At 42.4% G+C, this 25,593-nt stretch overlaps 2 non-coding genes across 2 annotated transcripts; one reads left to right on the top strand and one right to left on the bottom strand.

The window, feature by feature from the left end:
* The first annotated feature begins 6,744 nt into the window (after nt 1-6,744).
* Nucleotides 6,745-6,816, top strand: TRNAE-CUC (transfer RNA glutamic acid (anticodon CUC)). The gene has a single exon. It is a non-coding gene; the product is annotated as a tRNA-Glu (tRNA).
* Nucleotides 6,817-14,332: 7,516 nt separating this feature from the next.
* LOC128488306 (small nucleolar RNA SNORD94) lies at nt 14,333-14,468 on the bottom strand. Its single transcript, XR_008353727.1, has one exon. It is a non-coding gene; the product is annotated as a small nucleolar RNA SNORD94 (small nucleolar RNA).
* Between the last annotated feature and the right edge of the window lie 11,125 nt (nt 14,469-25,593).

Genomic DNA, 25,593 nt, shown 5'->3' with positions numbered 1-25,593 from the left:
GGCAAGTTGCAGCTGCAACTTACCCTGCCGATGCCACTGGTCTCCCTCCCTGTACAGATTTAAATGTCCGTACGAGCGACTTTATTGGTCGCTCGTACGGACATTTAACCCGGCACGGACTAACTAATTGAACAGGGAGGGAGACCAGTGGCATCGGTCTCCCTCCCTGTTCAATTAGTTAAAGACCAGTGGCATCGGCAGGGCAAGTTGCAGCTGCAACTTACCCTGCCGATGCCACTGGTCTCCCTCCCTGTACAGAGTTAAATGTCCGTACGAGCGACTTTATGGGTCGCTCGTACGGACATTTAACCCCGCACAGACTAACTAATTGAACAGGGAGGGAGACCAGTGGCATCGGTCTCCCTCCCTGTTCAATTAGTTAAAGACCAGTGGCATCGGCAGGGCAAGTTGCAGCATTGGGGTTTTAAAACCCCAATGCTGCAACTTACCCTGCCGATGCCACTGGTCTCCCTCCCTGTTCAGATAGTTAAATGTCCGTACGGGCGACTTTATTGGTCGCTCGTACGGACATTTAATTAATTGAACAGGGAGGGAGACCAGTGGGACGTGCCGGGTAAGTTGTAGCATTGGGGTTTTAAAAGTCTGCACGAGCGACCAACAGAGTCGCTCGTGCAGACTTTTAAAATCCCAATGCTGCAACTTACCCAGCAGATCCCGCTGGTCTCCCTGTTCTATCAGTTAATAAATGATAGAACAGGGAGACCAGCGGGATCTGCCGAACAATTACGGCACCAGGAGTATAACAGTCTGTACGAGCGACCCTATTGGTCGCCAGCAGGGGGCTCGTCTGCCATCAACCAATGGCAGACGAGCCCCCTGCTGACGACCAATAGAGTTGCTCATACGGACATTTAAACTCCTGGCGCCAGAGCGGCTTTAACTCCGTTTTAACCCCTTAACCGGGGAAAACGAAGAAAACCCGAGCACGAAGAATGTCCGCGAATATTCGCCCGAAGAGAAGACAGGACCAGGCGAATATTCGCGGAATACGAAGTTTTTTTTTTTGCCGAAGACGAGCACGAAGACGAACACGAAGAGCCCCCTGGTGCCCAAGTCTAGCATTCACGTGCAGCCACCAGCCGGATATGCACTGTTGCATTTTACATTTATATACTTGCCGTACGTACAAGTTCAAGTTGAAAAGACTTGTTAAATCTGCTGACAGACTGACTTAATAGTTAATCCTCTGTTACAATAGCCTCGTAATTTTTTTATAGGAATAAATGTATTCAGAAATTTTAAAGGAAAACTATATCGTTTTCTCCGTTTTTAAGGTTTATAAATACTAAAAACTAAAAAACACAAATACAAAAAATAAAGAGTTACAGAAGATCTGTCACTTTCCCTGTTACATTTTATGGTCCGATAGACTACATAATCCTACTTAATTGTGTCCGTGGATTAAAGCGAGCAATATATATGTACTACCAAACCCACTTTACGTGCATTGGTGTATTCCTCTTAAAGGGACAGTCTAGCCTCCTAATTATCTTCACATTTTTTTATTCTATCTTGTTTACAGCATGCAGATTAGCGTATGTTTTGTTTTTTTTGCTATAGAAGTTGGAACATTAGACTGTTGTTTTATTTCCTTCCAACCTCTGCCTCTATCTACTAGAAAGCAAACATAAGTATGCATCCTGAATGTGCCTTTTTTTTAATATGATGTAATATGATTTTTGAACTGACCCTAAATTTTAGGTAAGTGAACATACATTTTTCCCCACAAGTGATTTTCACTGTTCTCCCCCTAACCCTCAAAACAATACTTGATTGTATGTCACTTCTGCCCCCCCAACTAAGTCACCTAACGGATGTGGAGTAAGTATAGTTTTATAATTTTTTTAATTTCAAACAATACCCCTTCCGTCCCACAGAGCAGAGATGGAAGGAAATACATTAGGACTAGGGAATGAGGGAGGTCTGTAGCCCCAAAATGTATTTATTACTTCCTACATTTCTATCACACATAGGGTGTGGAAACAGGGGATGATCCCCCTTGATGAATAGTTGTTTTTTTTTTTATTGATTTATACTTTTAAAATGATATTTATATACAGTATATATACTGTGAGGCAATTTTTGTGAGTTTCAGGCAAGGACACGTGGAGGTATGAATGTCTATATGTCAGAATGAGAGTGTATGTATAAGTGCGTGTGTTAATATGAATTTGTATGTGCAAGTTTACGTGAGCACTGAATGTTTTTTTCCCTTTAACTCTTGACTCTTGTTTGTCAGAAAGCTCCAAAGTAATTGTTTGATATAATAAAATAGTTGAATCTACATACCTTTATGGAAAAATAAATACACAAATTAGTGAAGTGGTAAAATTCTGAACAGTGATTTATTTCATAGTTTAACTGGCATATAAAGTAATCAATAGGTTTTATATATATATATATATGTATACATACAAATGTGATTCATAGGAAATATTTGCAAATTAAATATAAGTGTTAGATCACAACAAAATATAGATTTCTCACATCATCTGCAGGAAGAGATGCAATCAACTACACAGGACTTTACTGCAGTTTCTACCAGGCAGCAAGCGGCTTTTCAGAAATGTCATCATCTCTTTGTCCCTTGAAATAAAACAGCCCAGCCCGGGGGTAATAAAAACAATAACAACAAGTAAATACTCTGCCTTGGTAGTGAAAGCAAAGAAAAGCAGAGTTAACCATTTAGCTTGGTATAAAATACTTAGGACAAGCTAAAAGCAGCTAAGTCATCTAGATCATTAAAATACCATGGTGAATTCTCTTGTTAACAATTTTGCTTTATAAATATGACCCATAGTCTGTATGTCCGATTCCTAATCTCGGGTTTCTAGCTACGAATGCTCCACAGTCATTGTGAGTTACAACATTTCAGGTGTCCAAATCAGGGCACATGTGTTGGGCGGTGGGTGGCGCAATAGATACATAATAATGTAAAAGCACACAGAAAGGAAACTATTACCAAGTTCTGCAGAGCAACATTGCACGGGCTGGTCAGAAGCATGAAACGTGTATCTGTGTCCTGGAAAAAAATTACCAATGTGGTCACCTTAATTCCAATAAGCTTTAAAAAATATTTTTTAGGACTAGTCTGTCGTTTCTCATGGCTGTTGTTTTGAATATGCCACTCTCCACAAACAGGAAATTGCTGAAATTGCTTCCATGGAGTTAGAGTCCTACAGTTAATATATTCCCGGAGACTTTAAAGTTTCCAAAATAAAGAGATTCTGCAGGTGGAATACACAATGCAAGAGAAAGCATGCAAAACTACAACCAAAAGGACAAAACCATGTGTTGCTTCCACTAGTGCATTATTCATGCCCCCCAACTGTCCCGATTTAGGCAGGACAGTCCCGATTTTGGGTCTCTGTCCCGCCGTCCCGCGGGATAGGCCCACCGGGAAATTTCCGCTGAGCGGCTGTTTGCGGGATTGAAAGCCTCTTCCGGCCGCCGGCGCCTAATCAAATTAAAGGGGCTGGCTTGCATGCACCGTGCCGGCCAGTGGCCGTGCCTCAGCTCTTTGTCCCACCCTCACACTATCTACCCACTCTCCCCTCTTCTCATACTATCTACCCCCCCCTTCTCATACTATCTACCCCTCTCCCCCTTCTCAAACTATTTACCCCTCTCCCCTTCTCACACTATCTACCCCCACTCCCCCCTTCTCACACTATCTACCCCCTCGCCCCTCTTCTCACACCATCTACCTCTCTCCCCCCTTCTCACACTATCTACCCCTCCCTTCTCACACTATCTACCCCCTCTTACCCCCTTCTCACACTATCTATCCCCTCTCAGGCTATCTACCCCCTCTCCCCCCTTCTCACGATCAACCCTCTCCCTACCCCCCTTCTCACTATCTATCCTCTCCTTACCCCCTTCTCATTATCTATCCTCTCCCTACCCCCCCCTTTGTAGTTCACTTACCTTGCTGAAGTCCTGTGGTGGGAGCGCAAGGCCTCAGCTCTGCCTCTGCATGAAGCACTGGCACCGAGACAGATGCCTCACGCTCCCACCACTGCAGTCGGGGCATCGCTGAGGCAGGTGGCGGCAGGGAGCAGATGAGACAGGCCGAGCGGTTGCTGAAAACGACCGCTCGGCACACCTTTGGCCCCCTGACTAGCAGAACTCCAGGGCCCGGTCACAGTTGCGACCCCTGCGACCCCAGATGTTCCACCACTGGTTTCTTACATGAATATTGTGAAGAATAATGTGATCACTGTTTTGTTCCACTGAATAAAATAGAACTTTTTAATCTAAAAATGTTTGCAGTAGCAAATGTTTTGATTCCAAAATCAAAGGGCAGTGAACATATATATGTGTGTGTAAAGACAGTGTATATGTGTGTGAGGGCAGTGTACAAGTATATGTATGTGTATAAGGGCAGTGTACATGTATGTGTGTGTGTGTGTGTGTGTAAGGGCAGTGTCCGTGTATATGTCTGTGTAAGGGCAGTGTATGTGTATATGTGTGTGTAAGGTCAGTGTATGTGTATATGTGTGTGCAAAGGCAGTGTGTAGGGGTCCTGGGAGGGAGGCTAACATTAGCCTTTTTAATAAAAAAAACAAAAACTGTTGCACTTCCCATGACGCTCAGCCAGCATCATGGAAGTAGTATGTCTGGCTGAGCCTTATGGGAATTCAAATCAATGTGTTGGTTATTTTTAATATGCATGACTTTGCTGACAAAAATAAAGCGTGTTTTAATTGGTGATGCAAGCGCAACATTTTAAAGTGCAATTGCTTGTATTGGTAAGTTTCGTGAGCTTTAAAAAAAAATGTCCCTTTCACATTTTGAAATGCTGGGAGGTATGATTATATACTTATATGAGAGCAATATCCATAAGAAGACACTAATAGTGGGCCCATAGAGTTCCATATTCCACTCACTGGAATACAATAGTAGAAAAATAAATTTTAATTTAAAGTTACAGTTACTTGCATACCATAGCAAACTTAGCCTGGGGCGAAGTTTAAAATACCCCCCCCCATTATCTACCCTTCTTCTGCCCCCCCCATTATCTACCCTTCCTCTCCCTCCCTCCCCATTATCTACCCTTCCTCTCCCTCCCTCCCTATTATCTACCCTTCCTCTCCCTCCCTATTATCTACCCTTAATCTCCCTCCATATTATCTACCCTATCCCCCTTCCCCCTCCTTTGTACTTACCTTGCAGCAGTTCTGCGGCGAGAGTCTCCCTGCTCGGTGCCGGCTTGTAATGCTGAGCATTACAAGCTGGCACCGAGACCGAGCTAGAGGGCTCGCAGAGGAAAGAGAGGGGCGCCTAGCGGGTACTGACAACTTGGTAAGCGAAAACCACTCGGCGCCCTCTCTCTCTTCCGCTTTAAAAATAATAAAAAAAAGGGCTTGGGACAGCCGCCCCTTCAAAAGTGCAGCCTGTAGCAATTGCCCCACTCTGCTCCATGGTAGGGCCAGCCCTGTTTGTGAGTGTTGCAAGGAAATGCGAATCTGGTCAGTTGAGCTAAAGATTTTTTCTACTAAAATGTATTACTAAAATCTAAGGGTATATGAGCAGATTCTCATGGTCTCATACAGACTCTGGGATGAGTATGGGATGAACCATTACTTACACATTAGCTATGTATGTACATATTTCCACTATAGCATACATTAGCAAAATGCATGGAACATGTTTGGAAAAAGAGCAGAGCATTGGCAGAAGATGGTGGGGCATAGACTTATAATGTTAAAAATAAACTCAGATGTAAAGGGGTTCAAAAAGCAGAGATCCAGAAATGTACACAATACAATAAGTGTATTAAAATCAATACTAGAATATGCAACTGTGGGCATGACAGGAGGGCCAGCCCACTACAGCTTCAATTACAAATCTATAGTAAGTCTAATAGCAGCTGCAGTGCTAAACACGCAATTTCATGAACAGGTGTGGACACAGTAATGTTTATCCCTTGTTCTAGAATGAAATACAAATTTAAGTGAATAGTGATGTCATGTTTTATCTAAGTATCTGGAGGGTAAACTATGTCACTATCAATGCCCACATCTGGCTCAGATTGGAGCAATGAGGAAATGCTGTTCTCTCCCTTACCTCCCAACCAGGGAAAGACCGGCAACTAAGCTGAACCAGATGGCCTTATAATATGATGAAAATTCTTTTGGGAATCAACAGATTTCAACTCCACTTTACATTAGCCATGGCATTTTAAGGCCAGCAGTTCACCGGTCAAATGCTCCAAGTACATGCTGCCAACATTCTTGCAGCAAGGACACTGCATGCAGCATCATGCTTGACATCATGGGCAATGTCTTCACGTCACATCCTGCCAACATAATGTGTAAGGCAGTATAAGATTGGTAACATCCACAGAACACAATGTCTCTGCCACCAGCAGTCCTAATAAAGGAAATGCTGGCTAGGAACGCAGACAACCAGAACTATTGCCAGGTATTTAGTTTGAATGATGCAAGCTGTAAGGTACAGCAAAAAAACCCTTATATATATATGGGACATTATGCTTGTACTCCTTCCAGAACTTACCTTAGGGACTGCCTAAGGTGTCTCCACTGCAACAATACAGTAGCATACCAGCCATGAATGTATCTAAATGTAGTGTATTCTCTTGTTTCTTAATTACATGACATGCTTGTCTTGATTACTTTTATATAATTAACAGGCTAATGTACATGGGCAGAAGAAAGCAGTTTACTGGGATAAGCTTGCTCATTGAGAGACTGAATAACTTCCCTGGTGGTCTAGTGGTTAGGATTCGGCGCTCTCACCGCCGCGGCCCGGGTTCGATTCCCGGTCAGGGAATGTTTTTCGCTAATTGAATTGTAACTTTTCTTCGCAGATCCATTGCTAATTGGTATTGTTAGTTTTCATATGAACAATATAACCGACGCACGAGATCAATAGTAAGTATTTTAAGGGTCGGGGTATGTCTTGGGGCAGATGGTTGGTTGTCAGTGTCGGAGAACCTGGACCTGTGGAAGAGGAGCCTATGCACTCCGATTAAATGGCCTTCAGGCATCGCCCCTTCTGTGTAACTGGTCACTCTAAGTAACTCTAAATGCCATTTAAAACCAAAGAAAGGAAAAAAATATCCTTGTAAAAAAAGAAAAAGCACGTGTAAAATCTGTAATTCTGATGAATGGCTATGTCTGCCATCTCTTGGCAAAAAATGGAATTGCATAGTGCCTGTTCCATAATCTGCTTTACAGGCTCCTATTTGGGACCAGGGCTGGCGAAATGAATTAGAGGGCCCCTTCTCAAAGACAGGTGATCAAAGGGATCCATCATACACAAATTAAGAAACACAAATAAGAAGGAATCTGCCCAGGCCCGGACTGGGACAAAAAATAGGCCCCGGCATTTAAGCCTGAGCAGCCCATTTTTGTTTATTTATTTATTTATTGTTAAAGCCCACACATGAATTCATTAATTGTCATACACATTCACACAATTCATCCACACATTTATTCATTCATTCTCATACACATTCACACTACCCCCTCTCCCCATCTTATCTGCCCCTTCTCGCTATGTTCCCCCTTTTCACTATGTACCCCCTCTCACTATATATCCCCTCTCCCCATTTATCACTATCTAACCCCCCTCTGCCCCTTCTCACTGCACCCCCCCTCCCTCACCCTACTTACCTTGTTGCCGGAGCAAGCAGCAACTGCGACCGGGCCCGATAAAAGGCTTACTCAGTATTGCATTAGACACCAATAGCATAGCCACAGACAGGCCCAAGTTTTTATTTAGGAATTTTTGTTGACCAGGTTCCTGGACCAATGTTGTGATTTCCTGAATAATCTGTATTAAAAAATAATAACATGGCCATACTAGGTGTCATGGGAGCAGTCCTACTAATAAAGTTACAATGAGTGGGAGGAGTCACATTGATAACTGACTCCAGAGACAGAGTAACTGACAGCAGCCATGACAGACTCTGCCTGTGTGTTATGTTATGTGTTGTTTCATGAATAAAGCAGTTAAAAGATCTCCTGGAGTGTATATTTCATGACATGGTGTCAGAAGTGCTGTTTACCCTGCATTTACAGTCTGCAAGATCGCCAGCATGTCCAAGTTTCAGCCTCCTGAACCCTTTGATTTCTCCCAGCCTACAGCATGGCCAGCATGGCGTCAGAGGTTCTCCCGGTTTCGCGTCGCTTCAAAATAGGATAAGGAGAGTGGAGAGGTACAGGTTAACTCACTCTTGTATGCCATGGGGAAGGATGTAGAGCCCATATATAATGCATTCATTTTGCAGGAAGGGGGAGAATATAACTTTGATATTGTCATGGACAAACTGAGTGCCCATTTTGTCCCACTGAGAAATGTAATCCATGAAAGGGCCTGTTTCTATAAACGAAGTCAGCTAGCAGGAGAGTCTGTGGAGTCCTTTGTACGCAGTTTATATGAACTTGCAGAGTACTGTGAATTTGGTCCTATGAAGGAGGAACACATCCGTGACCGAATTCTTATTGGTATAGCTGATGCTGATGTGTCGCAGCAGTTGCAGCTGGAGCCTGAACTGACACTAGATGTGGCACGCCAAAGCGAGTTGGTAAAAACACAGAATGTGACCATGAGGTCTGAATGGTGAATGAAATGCAGTCTACCACACGTTCTATTAGAGAGAGGCATAATACAGGCAGTAGGCTGCAGACTGCAGAAGGACTGAAATCACGCTGCTCTCGCTGTAACGTATTCATGGACTGAAAACCTCCTGCCATGCTAAGAATAAGAGATGTAGAAAATGCAATCGCATGGGTCATTTTGAAGTTACATACAGAACAGAGATGGTAAAGGAAAAGGTGAAGTTGGATGTGAATCTGAATGTACAGATGAACCATTCCTTGGATCAGTGTCACAGTGGCTGGACACTGATGACAGCTGGAATGTGGAACTCCCTGTGATGGGGGCACACATCAAATTCAAGATTGACACAGGGGCAGATATCTCTGTTATGTCTGAGAAAACCTTTAAATCATTACCACAATGCCCCATCCTGGAAGCTAGGAGAGCATGCGTCCGCAGCCCAGGAGGGCGTGTAGACTGTGTGGGCAGATTCCTCGCACACAGTGTATATAAATCAAGGCACTTCACCTTCTGGATCTATGTCATAAGAGGTCGGTGTGGTAACAACCTCCTTAGCCGCACAGTGGCTTGTAGATTAGGCCTTGTCTCTAGAATTAATGAAATACAGAGTGACATGTTTGAAGACATAGGACTATTAAACTGTGAACCTGTACGGATTCAACTGAGACCCGATGCTGTCCCTTACAGTTTGTCTACTCCTTGCAGGATACCATTTCCTATTTTGCCCAAGGTAGAGGCTGAACTGAAGCGTATGCAGGCTCTAGGCATAATTGAGGTGGTGACGGAAGCATCCGACTGGTGTGTACCCATGGTGCCGGTAACAAAGAAAAATAGAAAAATCAGAATTTGTGTGGATTTAAAACGTCTGAATGCGGCAGTAAAAAGAGAACTGTATGTCTTGCCTACACTTGAGGATACTACACCTAAGCTGGTGGGGGCACGATTCTTTTCCACACTAGATGCCTCCAGTGGATTTTGGCAGATCCCCTTAGATCCAGGTAGCCAGAAATTAACTACTTTTATCACCCCTGTCGGGCAGTTCTGCTTCCGCCGCCTCCCTTTTGGCATCTCCTCGGCTCCAGAGATCTTCCAGCGAGAGATGAGTGCTCTCTTGAGGGACCATGAAGGCGCAGTAGTTGTCATGGATGATATCCTGGTCTATGGCTCTACAGCAGAGGAACATGATCACCGTTTGAAAAAAGTGCTACAGACTATCAGACAGTCTGGACTTAAGCTGAACAAAGATAAATGTTGCTTTAAACAATCTGAATTGGGTTATTTTGGACATAAGGCCCGATGAAAGCAAAGTACATGCCGACACAGAAATAAAAAGCCCTGCGACAGTGCAAGCAGATTCTGGGTCCTATTAATTTTCTGGGCAAATTCTTCCCAGATCTATCAACAGTTTTGCACCCGGTGACCGACCTGTTAAAAAATGATGTTGCCTGGTACTGGGGTGAACCCCAAGAGAAGGCTTTGGCTCAGGTGAAGAAGATGTTGGTGTCAGCACCAGTATTAAAATTCTATGAGTCTACCAGGACAACAGTGGTGAGCGCAGATGCAAGTTGTTATGGGCTTTGCGGCGCGCTGCTACAGGAACATGATGGGGAATTGTGTCAAGTGGCCTTCTGTTCACGTACCCTAACAGATACTGAAAAGCGGTACGCCCAAATTGAGAAAGAGTGTCTGGCGGGTGTGTGGGCCTGCGAGCGATTTCAACGATATCTGGTGGGCCTGGATTTCTTGAGCCTGGAAACAGATCATTAGCCCTTGGTACCTCTGATTAACTCGTTTGATCTGGATAAGGCCCCACTTCGCTGCCAACGGTTACTAATGCACCTTCTGAGATTCAATGTCAAAGCTTTACATGTTCCTGGGAAGAGGATGGTGGTAGCTGACACTCTGTCAAGACTTCCCTTGGAAGACAGTGACTCCTCTGACTTCGACAATGAGGTCCAAATGTTTGTGGACTCTGTTATGTCTTCACGTAACAGTCTCAGAAGCAAGACTAGAGAAAATCAAACAAGAAACTTTGCAGGATGCTGATCTCCAGGATGTTATCCGGTTTATTCGGGAGGGTTGGCCAAGCTGCCGATCTGCCTGTGTGTCCCTAAGCAGGTACTATACTGAGAGGGCTCACCTCTCTGAGGTGGATGGGCTTATTATTTTCCAGGATAGGATTGTCATCCCAACAAGCTTAAGGCGGGAGGTGCTACAACAGCTACACCATGGCCACCAGGTGCAGAGAAAGGGCTGCGCTATCAGTTTGGTGGCCTGGCATTAATGTGGATATCGCAGAACTGATTTTGAGGTGTGCTTTCTGTCGTGATAATCGGCCTACTCAGAGGAAGGAGCCCCCGGTAACATCCCGGCTGTCTGGGGGCAAAGGATTGCTGCTGACCTATGTGAGATGAGGGGTAGGAGATACCTGATTGTGGTAGATTACTACTCAAGATACATTGAAATAGCACCTCTCACTGCAATGACTAGCCAAAGTGTCATCTCCCATCTCAAAAGCATGTTTGCTGGAGTTTGTGAGTGATAATGGCATGCAGTTTGCCTCTGATGAGTTCAAAAAGTTCAGTGAGGAATATGATTTCCAGCACACCACGTCTAGCCCACACTACCCGCAGTCCAATGGTGCTGCTGAGAGGGCCGTCCAGACTGCTAAGCATATTCTGAAACAGCAGGATCCGTACCTAGCCCTCATGGCTTAAAGGGCCACACCACTGCAGGCAACCGGTACAAGTCCAGCTCACCTCATGTTGGGCCGCCACATGTGTACCACTGTCCCTCAGTGGAATCTCAGTATGCCGGCAAGTGATGACCTTCCATGGGCAGTAAAGGAAAGAGATGAAAAGATGAAGACATCTTATCAATTCTTCTACAACAGAAGACATTCAGCACGCCATCTGTCTGAATTGTCCCCTAGCCAGAGTGTAGCTAGACCAGGAGAAAAGCTGGAAGACACCTGCTACTGTTGTGTGTAACAATGAGTGGGAGGAGTCACATTGATAACTGACTCCAGAGACAGAGTAACTGACAGCAGCCATGACAGACACTGCCTGTGTGTTATGTTAGGGCTGCAACCAATGATTATTTTCATAATCGATTAGTTGGCCGATTATTTTTTGCGATTAATCGGATAAAAAAAAAAAAACAGAATGCAAATTTTTTATTTATTTAAAATACTTTAATGATCAAGCTGGCGTCGGTGGGCGGTCCAGCTGACCCCCATGTAAATGAAAAAATGGGCAGGGAGCGGGGCGTGTCAAGACCCGCTCCCGCAACACGGAGGATTCGAGTCTTAACCCGGAGAACCGGAGGAGCAGCGCTCACCCGGCAATCTCCGGGTCAAACTCGGAGAGTACCCAGGTATGATGATCATACCTGGGAACTTCTAGTCTCCGGCTAACCAGAGACTTCCCTTGCGGGACGCGGCCAGGACTGCCCACTGACGTCGGTCGGAGTTCCCACTGACATCAGAAGGAGGTCCCGCTGACACCAGGGGGCATTCCCGCTGATGTCAAAGGGAGTTCCCACTGACATTGGGGTGACCCCACTGACGTTGGGGGTGTTCCCGCTTACGGCAGGTGGAAACACCCCCTTTTAAAGGGAAAATGGGCGGGGAGCAGGGCGGGTCAAGACCCCGCTCCTGCGACCCAGAGGATTAGGAATTGGAAGTTAATAGTACATCTCCCATCATACGAAAAAAGTTTCTAATATATATAGTATAATAATGTTATTATGGCTGTTTAAAGCACATGGCGGTAAACTGTAGGTTTTAGGAAAGGAACAGAGGAACAGTGCATGAAAATAGCAAAAGTCAGTAAATTAATTCTACCAACAGATCATAGTGAGCAGCTCATAATCCCACCCTCTGCAGATGTCTCACCGGGCATCTTCTGTTCTTCCAGCCTGGACAGCAATATGCTGATATTTCAGAGGGCAATGGCAAACCACTCCATAGGCACTTTCATTTGGGCTGTGGACTTGTACACTGCTTTAATGTCCAAGGCAGTACCTGCAAAGGCAGTCTGCAGCTACAAAAAAGAGGGACGGGAAAGAAATAAATGATAAAGTGCAAGCTCTCATGTATGAATGGAATATTGAATTGAACCAGGTGTGAATATTTTGAAGCACTAGCATTTATACATCGTATAAACCGTAATGAATTATCCAATTTACACCAAGTGTCAAGCAGGAAATGAGGTGGCATTTGCATTAACAGCAATGTTAGCAGAGCAGAGCAGAGCAGGTACACTTCTGCAATCTATCATGGAGGTAACAGCAGCATGTATATAGATTAGTACACAATATCTGTTATAGATTTGAATCTCAATGTATTTTCAAAACAAACAAATTTAAATAGGACCAACTCATGCAGCACACCTAGGAGTTTTTGTACAGGGTTGGCAGATAGACCAGCCAGAGAACGTAGTGAGCTTCTGTTCATCATGTTCAATACTTCCTTGACCGACTCTACTGTATTACTGTGGCCCATCTGTTTAATGTCTCTAAAAACAAAATGAAGGACAGTCATTTGCCACAAAAGGGAAAACCTAAGCTCACAGTGGAAAGTTCACCTGAATACTCTTTACCTCCATGAGCCATCACATATTAGTCGGCTCATGAACCAGGCACACTGGAAACTGAATGTGCGACTAAAAGAAGCTGTCAAACATTACAAGAGATGATGTCTGGGGGTGGCAGATCCTTCCTCTTATTCTATGCTCTGATGGTTTAATCACGTAAAAACACAAACTTAAAAATCTATCGCAACAGCTTATGGATTGCCCCAACGGGGTTTAACCCAATTCACTATTCATTATATAAATGCATTACTCAATAGATGAGATGCTTGAAGAAACCTTGGCAATCTACCTATACATTATACAGGGTCACCCACGCTATTCCTGCCGCAGAAGCTCACTGGGGTTAGGCCTTCACAGTGTATAGTGAAGTCAAGGAGTAGAAAGCATAACTCTTTAGTGAATTCTTTGTGTCAAGTGACGACGACCACCACACCAGGTGTAGAAGATTTGCGAGGACCTGGATAATTCTGGGAGCTGGGAAAAGACACAAGGTGAATAGGAGGAGAGCAGACGTGCTTAAGGGGAAACTGACATAACATTCAGGACTAAATGGTTTTCCGTTTCCAGAGTTTGTCATGCCTTTGATGTTTGGATAGTAAAGCTAAGGAGACAAATGGACAATATACATATACAAACATAAATCATAATCACAACAAGATGACATCAATATTCTCCATTAAACACAGAAGGTCAAAGAACCTGCCACTTCAAACAGAAACATCTGATGTAAGAATTACAGTTACTCAAAGAATAATCAGACACAATGAAGTATGTATGTATGTATGGAGAGCAGAACATGCATAATTAAATCAGTGAGGCAACTCAAAAAATCTCCCACTTTAAGCCTTTTGCAACTAAGCACTCTTATCAGGATAAGCTCACTGGGGTTGGCCTTTCATAATGCACATTGATAAAAGGTCCCGTTCTCCTGCAGACTCACGGGTTAGTGAATACATCCATGTACATTTTGCTGGATTACCAGAACGCCTAAACACAGATCCATGTGTCCCTTTTTACTAATAGCATTCAGTAAATGAAGCACCAAATAGCGAGCGGAGGATTTCCTTCAACCACAAAGCCAAATTCTCCAGTTGATGGTATCGTATACAGGGGCAAACAGAAAACAATTGGCTCAGAATATGGCTCTGTTCTCATGCGAGCGCTCCATGGTCACCTGCCACATGCAGGCTGCAAGGAGACACTCACACTCAGCTCCCATGATCCAGCTGAGTTCCGAACCCCTTCGCCCATCATCATTGCCTTTCCAGGATAAATGGAGCCAATAAATGGATCAGTGAGTCTTGAAAGAGCATGTAAAGTTTGATTCCATTTGCATTGAGCTGCATTCGGACAATTGTGTTTCGCCAAGTTACCGATTTTTTTGATTTTTGTGGAGACTAAATATGTGATTTGGCAAGAATTTGGATCCCCATATGAGAATGTAGAATGTCTAACCCATGAATAATGTTTTTCACTGCATGGCTCACCGGTCAAACAATGAAAGAGTTAAGCGTGCCAAAATTTAAGCCTAAACAAACATCTTCTAGGACAAGCCACAGGCATGATGTGAACATACGTACCATCCTCTGGGTCCTGGGATGTAAAACTTCTCTCTTCTATTTCATGCAGGATTTCAGCGAGAATGTCAACTTATCCCTGTCCAGAAGATGATGTTGGTAAGGAAATCCCAAAATTAACACCCTTGTTGAATTTACAAGTGTGATGAGTTCAGTTTCTACGTCCATACATACACATACACTGCCCTTACACACACCTGCTCATAAACACACATATACACATACACTGCCCTTACACATGTCTCTCCATACACACTGCCTTTACACACACCTGCCCATAAACATACATATACACGTACAGTGTCCTTACATATATACACATACAATGCCCTTACACACAACTGCCTTTACACACACATATACACGTGTATTGTGCTTACACACACATATACACATACACTGCCCTTACACACAGCTTACAAATACCTATACTGCTCTTACACACACCTGTCCATACACACACACACACAAGCTTACAAACACATACATTCATATACAATGCCATTACGCCCATTTCTCCCCATCTCTTAACTCTTCCACCATCCTTCTTCCTCCATCCTCCATCCTGTGGTGGTGTCACGGCTAGAGGACCAGCAGTGCAAGAACTTGGTATCATCCACCGGTACAGGAGCAGAGCAGTATACTGGTTGCAACAGGCAAAAGAGTAGTCGTTACACGGAGCCGAGGTCAGGAGTAGGCGAGGACAGGATAATCAAAACAAGCCGGGTCAAACACAGGAGATAGACAGGAACGTCAAAAACAAGCCAAGGTCAAAAGCCAAAATCACGAAGTAAGGAATTTAATTGGCACAGCCAACATGCACAAGGCACTATCACAGGCAATGAGCTAGTGCAACAGTCAGGTTTAAATAGACATACTAATTGTATTTCCCGCCCCGCATGAAACGGAGGCTTGGAACGCATAAGTGTAGTGCCTATAAGAGGCCACACGGTGGCGTGTGTGTACAGAGCCAGAGTCCATGCAGTCTGCGCTCAGGAAACCTGCCAGCGGCTACATGCAACGAGGGGCTTCAGTACAACGGCGGTTCGGGGAGACGGAAGGTAAGTATCCCGTAGTTACAGGTCGGAGAGCGAGGCCTGTAACTTCAGACCTTGCTTTACTGCTCCCTCATCACTACGCGCAGGGTATTGCTGCAGAGCGCAGGGATGATGTCATATCCCCGCGCTCTGCATTATTTGCAGGTGCGTAGTGATGAGGGAGCAGTAAAGCGGAAGTGACAGACCTCAAGCTTCCTCATGTTGAGCCGACTAGAGGGAGATCGTGATCTCCCAACAAGCCCTGTAGCTGCTGATCGGGTGGCTGTGCGCCCCCCCCAGCTGCGCCTAAGGTGAGAACGGCTCTCGCCTCACCCTTCCTCCTCCCCTGCAAAGCGGGACAAAGGTAGGGATAGGCGGGAGAGCGGGACAGAGACCCAAAATCGGGACTGTCCCGCCCAAATCGGGACAGTTGGGGGACATGCAATGAGATGGAAATACGTTGCTAGGATCAGTTCTACAGAGGGAAAGAAGAAAAAATTATTCTCGACTTCTATGTGGCTCACTTGTTTTTCTTTGTAACTTAATTAACCCACCTAGTGCAAATCCAAAAAAACAGGCACGGTGCATGCACATAACCCCAGTTTAAAATGGTCTCAAAGAAGCAACTTCTAGAACACAACACATGCATGAAATGCTCTATACTGTTAGAGGTTGACTGCCTCCCTACATTAAGAGATTCCATAACACTGACAGATCAAGTCACCTGTTAAGTGATTTCATCTCATTTAACGTCTACAGGGCAGGACCCTTGGCCAGTGCTCTTCCGTATGCTATTCAGGACACAGTTGAACGTCAGCTCCTGAAAAGCAGCAACAGTCCTCAGACTCAAACCAAATATGTTTTTATATTATATCACAGGCAGAGTTCATTTATATTTATCTTCCTGTAACAGAGAAGCTCAATGAGTTGCGGTCTATAGGCGGAGGAGCCTCACAAAACAAGCCAAACGAGACCCTATCAGATAACGCAAATGTTATTTTTATGTAGATTTTTACTGGACTTGGGAACCGGCCAACTCTTCGTGTTTGTCTTCGTGGGGAAAAAACTCTTCATAATCCATGAATATTCGCCCATTCCTGTGTTCGGTTTCGGGCGAATATTCGTGTACATTCTTCGTGTTTGTTTTTTTTTTCTTTTATAAGGGGTTAATATGGGGTTAGCGCGGTACGCAGCAGCTTTAGGCGCCAGGATTTTAATGGTCCGTACAAGCAACTCTATTGGTCGCCGGCAGGGGCCTCCTCTGCCATCATCCGATGAAGTGCAGCTGTTCTTCATTGGTTGATGTCAGACGAGCCCTCTGCTGGCGACCAATAGAGTCGCTTGTACGGACTTTTAAAATCCTAGTGCCGAAACTTGGCCTGGGGAGACCACTGGTCTCCCCGCTCCAGGAGTTAAAGGTCCATACGAGCGACTCTATTGGTCGCTTGTACGGACCTTTAACTCCTGACAGCAAAACTCTGCCTGGAGAGGTTGGTTGATACCAGAAGAGGCCCCTGGAGGAGACCAGTAGTTGCTCGCACTGACCTTTAACTCCTTGTGCAATCCTATGGATTTCCGCACCCATTAACCCCTGCGATGCTGCGTAGATAAGTTAAGCTAGATGGGGAAGGGACCAGGGAGATTAGTTGGAGATATTAACGAAGACGAACACGGAAAAGCTTTGTGTTGTGTGTCTTCGTGTACGTTTTGCCGCCGCCACGTTCGTTTCTTCGGTATTCATGTTCGCCCGAATACAAATGCACAAGTCTAATTGTTACCATAATGAGCTCACCGTATTTCTCTTTCATTTCAGGTGCAGCTACAATAGGCGCATTGAAAGTGTAGTCATACGCTGCAGAAAATATAAAAATAAATTACACAAGTAATAACCATCCGGGTAATTCTAGACCACCAGAAAACTAGTCACATGTGTTACACAGACCTTTGCAAGGGCAAGATTGACTTAACAGTGGTCAAGTAATCAGACGCTTTTGGTTTCAGATTGGCATTATTTGTGTAAGAACTACAAACTTAATAATAAAGATGTAATGATACAACTATGACTGGATTAGGCAGAGTTCTAACACATATATATCTCCCTACAAAATTATATAATTTTATTAAACAAATTAAAGGTAATTATCAGACCATTGCCAGCAAATGACATTTTCTAACATTTCTGAATACATTACAAAAATTCCACATTGGACCAATATTTTAAAAGTGCAGTAGTGTCACTTATACTCCCCCCTTTATAATATTATACAATATGGAAATATTTCATGTAAATTCAATGTAAATTTAAAGATATATATATCACTCCAAATATCAGCACAGTAGAAAAATCCCCCTTTGGCCCATATATTTGCACTGCACATATCTCTCACACACAACCTTTATAAAATCTTGGAATATGGTGTGATTTTACAGTGGGAATTTAAAGATATAGGGCCCCAAATATCAGCCCAGTAGTTAGCAACTGGCATTTTTCAACATTCTACATGGGGTTAAACAAAATCCCCCCATTGGACCAATACAGTTGCTGCACATATCCCCCCCTATAACATATTACAATATGGTGTGATTTTACTGTGGAAATTTCAAGATATAGCACCCCAACTATCAGACCTGTAGTCTCCAAAAATTAAGCAAAAAAAAAGTGAACTGTCACCTTAACTTCCACATCTACATTTCTTTATGTCCCTGCAATCTCAAAGTTGCCAGAAGGTGGTGACCAATCACAAAGCATCTAATTAAAGCCCAGCAAAAGTGTTGGCTCTCATGAGTGTTATGCATTCATGAAACTGTTAAGATCAACTCTACTGTTGCAGTTATATTGGCAGTTCATTCTAGTTATATTAAATATAACAGAATCTGTAAAAAAAAAAAAAAACATGTGTAAGGAGATCTTGGCGAAGCATGATGTGGACTGAATTTAAGTGATGCTAGCACCAATATTCTTAAAGGGATACGTTGAATACAAATGAGATCTTTTATATACAGATTTTTGTTTCACATATATATATATGTTGTGCAATGAATTGAAAAATAGCATGCCATGAATAACATATATATGCATAAGTATGGTCAAGGTGGTGTGCATGAGGGTTTCTATACCTGTTTTACACCTCTCCAGCCAATGCTTGGCATCATGTATAGTGATCTTTCTCTTGTGTGCAGCTTCTAGGCCATGGAAACCCATTTTTTTTGTAAGCTCCCAACGCACAGTGCTTATGCCAATCGTACACTGTAGTGAATGATGCTACAGATGACAGATGATTTTTACTTGCTGCAGCCCTCAGTGGCTCCACTCGGTGAGTCTGCATGGTCAACCACTTTATGTTTGAGCTGTTGTTGCTCCCAGATGACCAGAGACCTGCAAAGTGGCATATCTGTAATTGTCCCTCTTCCTAGTACTAATGCCTCTCCCTATGCAACCCAGCATCCTGCTTGCTTTTTGAGATGTTTTATTGCATGTCTGCTTACCTTTAAGTCATCATAATTTTCAAATTTTTTAGTAGCCACTTTTGAGCTTTTTTACTAAAAAATAAAAACCTCACACATTCACACACAGACTCAGGAAGTTTTTCACACACAGACTCAGGCAGTCTCACACATACACTGAGACTCAGGCAGTCTCACACACACACTGAGACTCGGGCAGTCACACACACACACACTGAGACTCGGGCAGTCTCACACACTGAGACTTGGGCAGTCTCACACACACAGCCTCACAGAAGTAAAATTTACTGTAATAAAAGGCACTTTGAACAAGTTCAAGCTGTTTAGCAAATCTATATATATATATATATATATATATATATATATATATATATATGAAAAGCAGTTAATCAAATTGTTCAATATAAGTCTGGAAAAAGTATGCACTGGTGCTTTTTAGATAATTGATTGTGAATTGTTTATGTGACAAATGCTATTAATAAAACATTTAAAGAGTCACTAAACCTTTTTTTTTTAATCTACTTCACAAGGTGAAAACTGCATGTACATCAAGAAACAATTTGGTATATGTCATTTTGCAAGTCTTCTATGAGGGACAGTGTCGAATGCCTTACTAAAATCTAGATAGGCGATTTCAACAGCTCCTCCCTGGTCTATTATCTTAGTTACCCAGTTAATTAAGTTAGTTTGACAGGATCTTCCTGTAGTAATCCCATGTTTTTTCTGATCATGCAAACCATTTACTTCCAGATACTTAAAATCCTATCCTTTAGCATGGTTTCCATTAATTTGACAACTACTGACATAAGGCTTACTGGTCTATAATTGGCCGAGTCTTCCCTTCTACGATTTTTGTGTAGTGGCACTATGGTTGCCAAATTCCAGTCTTCTGGAACTACGCCTGTCATTATTGACTGGTTAAATAAATCTACTAGCCATTTTGCCAGGCCGAACACACTGAAGATCTTTTAATAATTTTGGATGTATCCCATCATTTCCCATAGTTTTTTCTGTTTTTACTTACACCACTTACCTGCAGGAGTGGTGTGTCACTCTTTACCTGTGCTGTGTGCAGACTGATTCAGCATGCAGGCAGCGGATGTGATTTCACTTCCTGCCTCTTCTGGATCAGTTAGAAACGTGCAGGGAGGGAGTGTGAGAAATCATCCTATCGTGTATAAAGCTGCTTTAAAGAGGCAGACAAGTGGTCACAGGGGTCGCTCCGCTCTGGCCTCCTAGAGTGGCAGACCTGGTTGCAGTTGTGACCTCCATGACTTTTTTTTACTTCCTTGAATAATAATATTACAAGAGTCAGATGTTTTTCAGTGCTGGAGTCATTTATGCAGATGTATTGGTTACTCTTTCAAGATGTTGAGTGAACAGAAAGTTAAATAAGAAGAAAGATGTTCCGCAGTGAAATAATATATGTCTCTAAATTTCTTTATTTGAAAGAAAACTTTTTTTTTGCAGGCAGGATGACTGACATAGATAGCATTTAAAGTTAGGATCATCATCTGTAATTAAGTGGATATTGTTTCAGGTAATGTGTGGGGGTGCGGCAATAAATTAAGGCTAAAGAGATCTCTGTGACTATCTACAACAACGTACAATGAACAAATGAACAGATTGTAAATACTTTTGCAGATAGTGTTATGCCGCAGACAGACTATATTTTTTGAGTTATTACATGGCTATTGTTATGCGTGTTATTGTTATATATATTGTTATAACATTGTTATGCGTTTTTTGGACATCTTTGAATTGGAACGGTGACTTGAAAGAGCTACTCTGGCGTGAGAACTGGTCAGCATGAGCCAGATAATTCATGGATTTATTACTCAGGTCAGTTCCCATGATTGTCAGGGCGCTTCAGGCCCTAACATTTATAATCCTTAATTCTGTTAGTAAGAAAAATGTACTACAAAAAAAGAAAAAGTTCTATGAACTTTGATTTAATAATAGAAACCTTTAGTTTGGGTTAGCTGCCATTACAGGAACAAAGTATATTAAGGTTACCTTGTTAACAGTGTACACAGAGATTATGTTTAGTACTCTTTAGCAGTGTATTTATCTTGGGCATTGCCTCTACAGCTGTTGCCTTCACTGCTAAGCACTGGTATATGATGCCAGCGCCTTTTAATACATTCTATGGAGCCTGTACCAGCTCTGCACAGTAGTCTGCAGAGTAATTGGATCGGTTGGGGAGACCTCCTTCATTTTTTTATGTTTCGGAAGGGGAGAGAAACTACAAAAAAGTACCCCTTACGAAAAAACTACTGCAGTTTTTCTGAAGTAATACTGCAGTTTTTTGGACATGAAAAAACTGCAATACTGCACTTTTACTGCAGTATTACTGCACATTTACTGCAGTTTTACTGCATTTGTACTTCACTGTACTGCAGTTTTACTGCAGTTATTTTTGTACGGAAGTACAATTGCAATAAAGCTGCAGTACATTGAAGTACAATGCAGTATAATTGCAGTAAAAAAAAAAAGCGCAGTAAATACGCAGTAATAATGCAGTACAGTGAAGTACAAATGCAGTAAAACTGCAGTAAACGTGCAGTAATACTGCAGTAAAAGTACAGTATTGCAGATTTTTCATGTCCAAAAAACTGCAGAAAAACTGCAGTAATTTTTTTGTAAGGGACAGGCTAGTTCCTTTGATGGTGGCTAGACTCCGACAATGGACTCCTATAACACTGGAAAGTATGTTTCAGCACAGGCTGCTGTGTACTTAGATCTATCACAGTGCTCCCCTGCGGAGCAGAAAGCCACTGCGTCTGCAGGAACAAATGGATGATCTTCAACTCAAAGTGGAGGAAGATCGGGAGAAGGGTGCCAATTTGCTAGCTCCACACAGTGCATAAACAAAGACAACAGAAGAGCAACATCTTATGAGACCGGTAATCTTATGGCACAGTTCGGGACCTTGGAAAAGCCTAGACAGTCTAAGACACATACTGTTGAACAGACAAAGCAGAAAGAGGGTAAAAGGAACCAGAGTGGTTCATGATTCAAGTTAACACATAAACAAACTTCCTGGATGTTTTAGCTAGTTGAGTTCCTACAAAAGAGATAGTTGTGGACCTACTAATATACTGGTGAAACTTTGGCATTAGGTGAGGAAAAATGGGAAGTTTCAGACTCCCGGAACAAGAAGGTGGCCACTAGTGATGTAGGCGTAGGTTTGGACAAAATGGAGGGTGATGGGGAACCTTACTCATCACCCATTATCCCACCCACAGTGCAAGACACACCCACTGCAAAATTTGACATCCATTGATCCTCCTCATATGCTGATGCACCATAGGGCATGGTAGCCTTCTAAACCATTTTTAAGGGAAGGCATCCCCATCACTACAAGTCATCCAAGTTGCAGTTATGAAACCAGGCTGGCTTGCTTATTTAATTCCTATACCTGTGTATAACTCCTGGTCTGCCTATTTTCTGCCTTATGTTTTTGGATTATGTTACCTGCTCAGTGTACAGTACCTGGCTTACTCTGACTATCTGCTCTGTGTAGCGACCTTGGCTTTGTCTGACTACCCATTTAGTATACTGAACCTGGCATGGCTGAGTACCTGTCTTGTGTACCTGACCTGGCATCCTGCCATTACCTGTTCTGTGGACTCACCTGTGATATTTCCTACCTACAGGTAATTGCTTTGCTTATTAATACTCAGTGCCTATTGTCTTTGCCTCTACCTGATCCTCCACATTATTGGGATCAACAAAGTCCCTGGCCAATCAGGGGGCCCAACCCTTATGCCTGAAGAACTGAAGAACAGGGTGAAGAACTTAGGTTCTGGTGTTTGTGACACAACCTTTTCCTGTATCTTGGATGTTTCTATGATGGAGCATGTCTTGGGGACTGTAGCAAAAGACTCCAACACCAGAAATCAGAAAGACCCCAATAGGATTCTGGCCCAAGTAGTTTACACTCATACAACAGAAATACAGTCCTTTTGAAAAAAACGACCTCTGATCACTACAACATTCAGATATAGTTTCCCCAAAACAGACTTTCCAAAAATGAAAATGGTGCCTGGCAGAAAGAGAAGGATTGTCGGACCACGACCCACATGACAACAGTAAACAGTTAATTGGCAGTTTTCAGGTATAGAGATGTAACCATTTTATTGCCTTTAGAGGATTTTCATGTCTACTTTTGAACGGGTTAAAAGGATTAGCACAAAATACTTTAATCTCAGATTTCAACTAAGATTGTCAGAGTTTCAAATAAGAACATCACAAACATATGTCTGTCATCACTCAAGGCATAATGTTAATTTCTAATATTAATGCTGAGTCGAAAGGAAAAGCGAAAGGACCTATTGATATTAATGTGAAATGTGCTAAATGATTGGTTTAGCACACTTCAAGATGTCATGCTGGGTGAGGGCTGATTGTGTATGATATATTAATGTTTAAAATGGATTACAAATGTAAAAGCAGACTCAAGCAGAATGCTAGGAATGCATTGTGGCTTTGCCATTAACAAGATGATAGCCTCCAGACAAAAACCATTTCACTCAGATCAAAGTTTTCCGTGCCAGCTACGTTAGTAATTCTAAATAAGTTGAAGCTGTGGCATCTTGTATAATTTCATATAATGTACTTAAATCATGCTATTCAAAACAGTTCTTTAAAGTGATTTAAAGGCTGAATTAAGCCTTAATAAGGCCATCAGAAGGGCAATGGATTGTGGTGCCTCACCCCTGTACACATACACTCAGTTCCCAGTAGTGGGGGGCTGTTATTAGCCTGTCACATCCTATATCTCTATACTACAATGGCTTCCTCCGGCCTAAGGCAGTACCAGGTTGTTTACTGATTTATTCCTCTTTGAATTCTTCAACGGCAATAAATAATAATTCTTCGCACCAACATAAGCTGGACTTCAGTTGTTTTCACGCTGAATAAATTTTCCTTTAACAGCTTTAGAAATGTTAACATAAAAGCACAACAAAAGTTTGAGATTTTAAAAGAAGTCCCTCCATGAGGAAAATGTCTTATGGTTGACCTGTGGACTTCCAAAAGGGTCATCAATACTTTGTAGAAGATTTAATATACCTATAAACACATTGTATACATCAAGTAATTAAACCCCTAATGATTTATGGAAACAGAATAAAACATGAGAATACTTTGTCTACTTGTAATTCAAGAACTTGATTAGTAATTATTTGGGTTGCACTGACCATCTTTTAATACACATTCAAATATAAAACTTTGCCATTCTTTCCGGTGATCGGTTTGAAATATGGATTGATATACACAAATTATACTTCACATCCATATTGCCTATTGGGTATTCTATTGGAAATTTGGATGGTGGTAAGTATGTAAAGTCATTTATGTGGCATTCATTTAGCTTTACTTTTTAAACTTTTGAACTCTAATTCTTACAGACACATGCTGAGCATCCTTATTCGCACACCTAGAACCCACCACAGACAAAAGAAAAACAAAACTACATATGGTTCTTCATATGAAGTGTAGCCAGAAGTCACTTCTTTTAATACGTGATACATAAAGTTTTTTTGCATAGAAAATGGTTACATAATAATGCACAAACGAAACAACTACAAGGGTATATTATTTATAAAACAAATATATTGTAAAAGTATACTTTGCATAATGTTTAACATTCTCAAAACATTTATTGCTTTCTCCACACAGCAGAGAAAATGAAGTGTGCATAATAGCATGCTGTGTCTTAAATGTAAAAAAAAAACAAAACACAAAACTACACGATCCGCCCAACTACTGCTTTATAATAATCCAGAGATCATATACGTAGCAAACAGAGTGAAAACATCAATTTTTCTTTAAAGAGCACTGATCTGCTTTTAGAGGAAATACGCGATCCCATGAGAATTTAGCCAATGTTTTTGTGTAAGAAATATTCCTTATATTCTTTAAAAGACCCTATAACAAACTAAAGAACACATTCCCAGCTGGAGGTTTAAATAAGGAAAAATTAATATTACTTAAAAGGTATCGAAACCACGCATGTGTCCTTATTGATTCATTCGCTGTAAATGCAAAATTAAGGAAACTTGCCTTATGATGTTTTGTCACTCAGCCCCATAACCTCCATCACCTTTTAAATACCCTGTAGTCAAATGACATCTCATCTTACTAAAGGGGAGCAGAAGACCAGCCAGCCTATGCACACACTCATGTTACAAGGTTGGCATCCATGCGTAATACACAATAAGAAGTGTAATGTAAGTAGGTGACTGCATGCTCATGCCATTAAGTTCATCTACCCCCACCTTAGGGGAGTACAAAGATGGTAGA

The sequence above is a fragment of the Spea bombifrons genome, chromosome 3 (genome assembly GCF_027358695.1).
Source record: "Spea bombifrons isolate aSpeBom1 chromosome 3, aSpeBom1.2.pri, whole genome shotgun sequence".
NCBI classification, from domain to species: Eukaryota; Metazoa; Chordata; class Amphibia; order Anura; family Pelobatidae; genus Spea; species Spea bombifrons.
The sequence above is the reverse complement of the archived record's forward strand: the minus strand, read 5'-3'. Positions and strand labels throughout refer to the sequence as shown.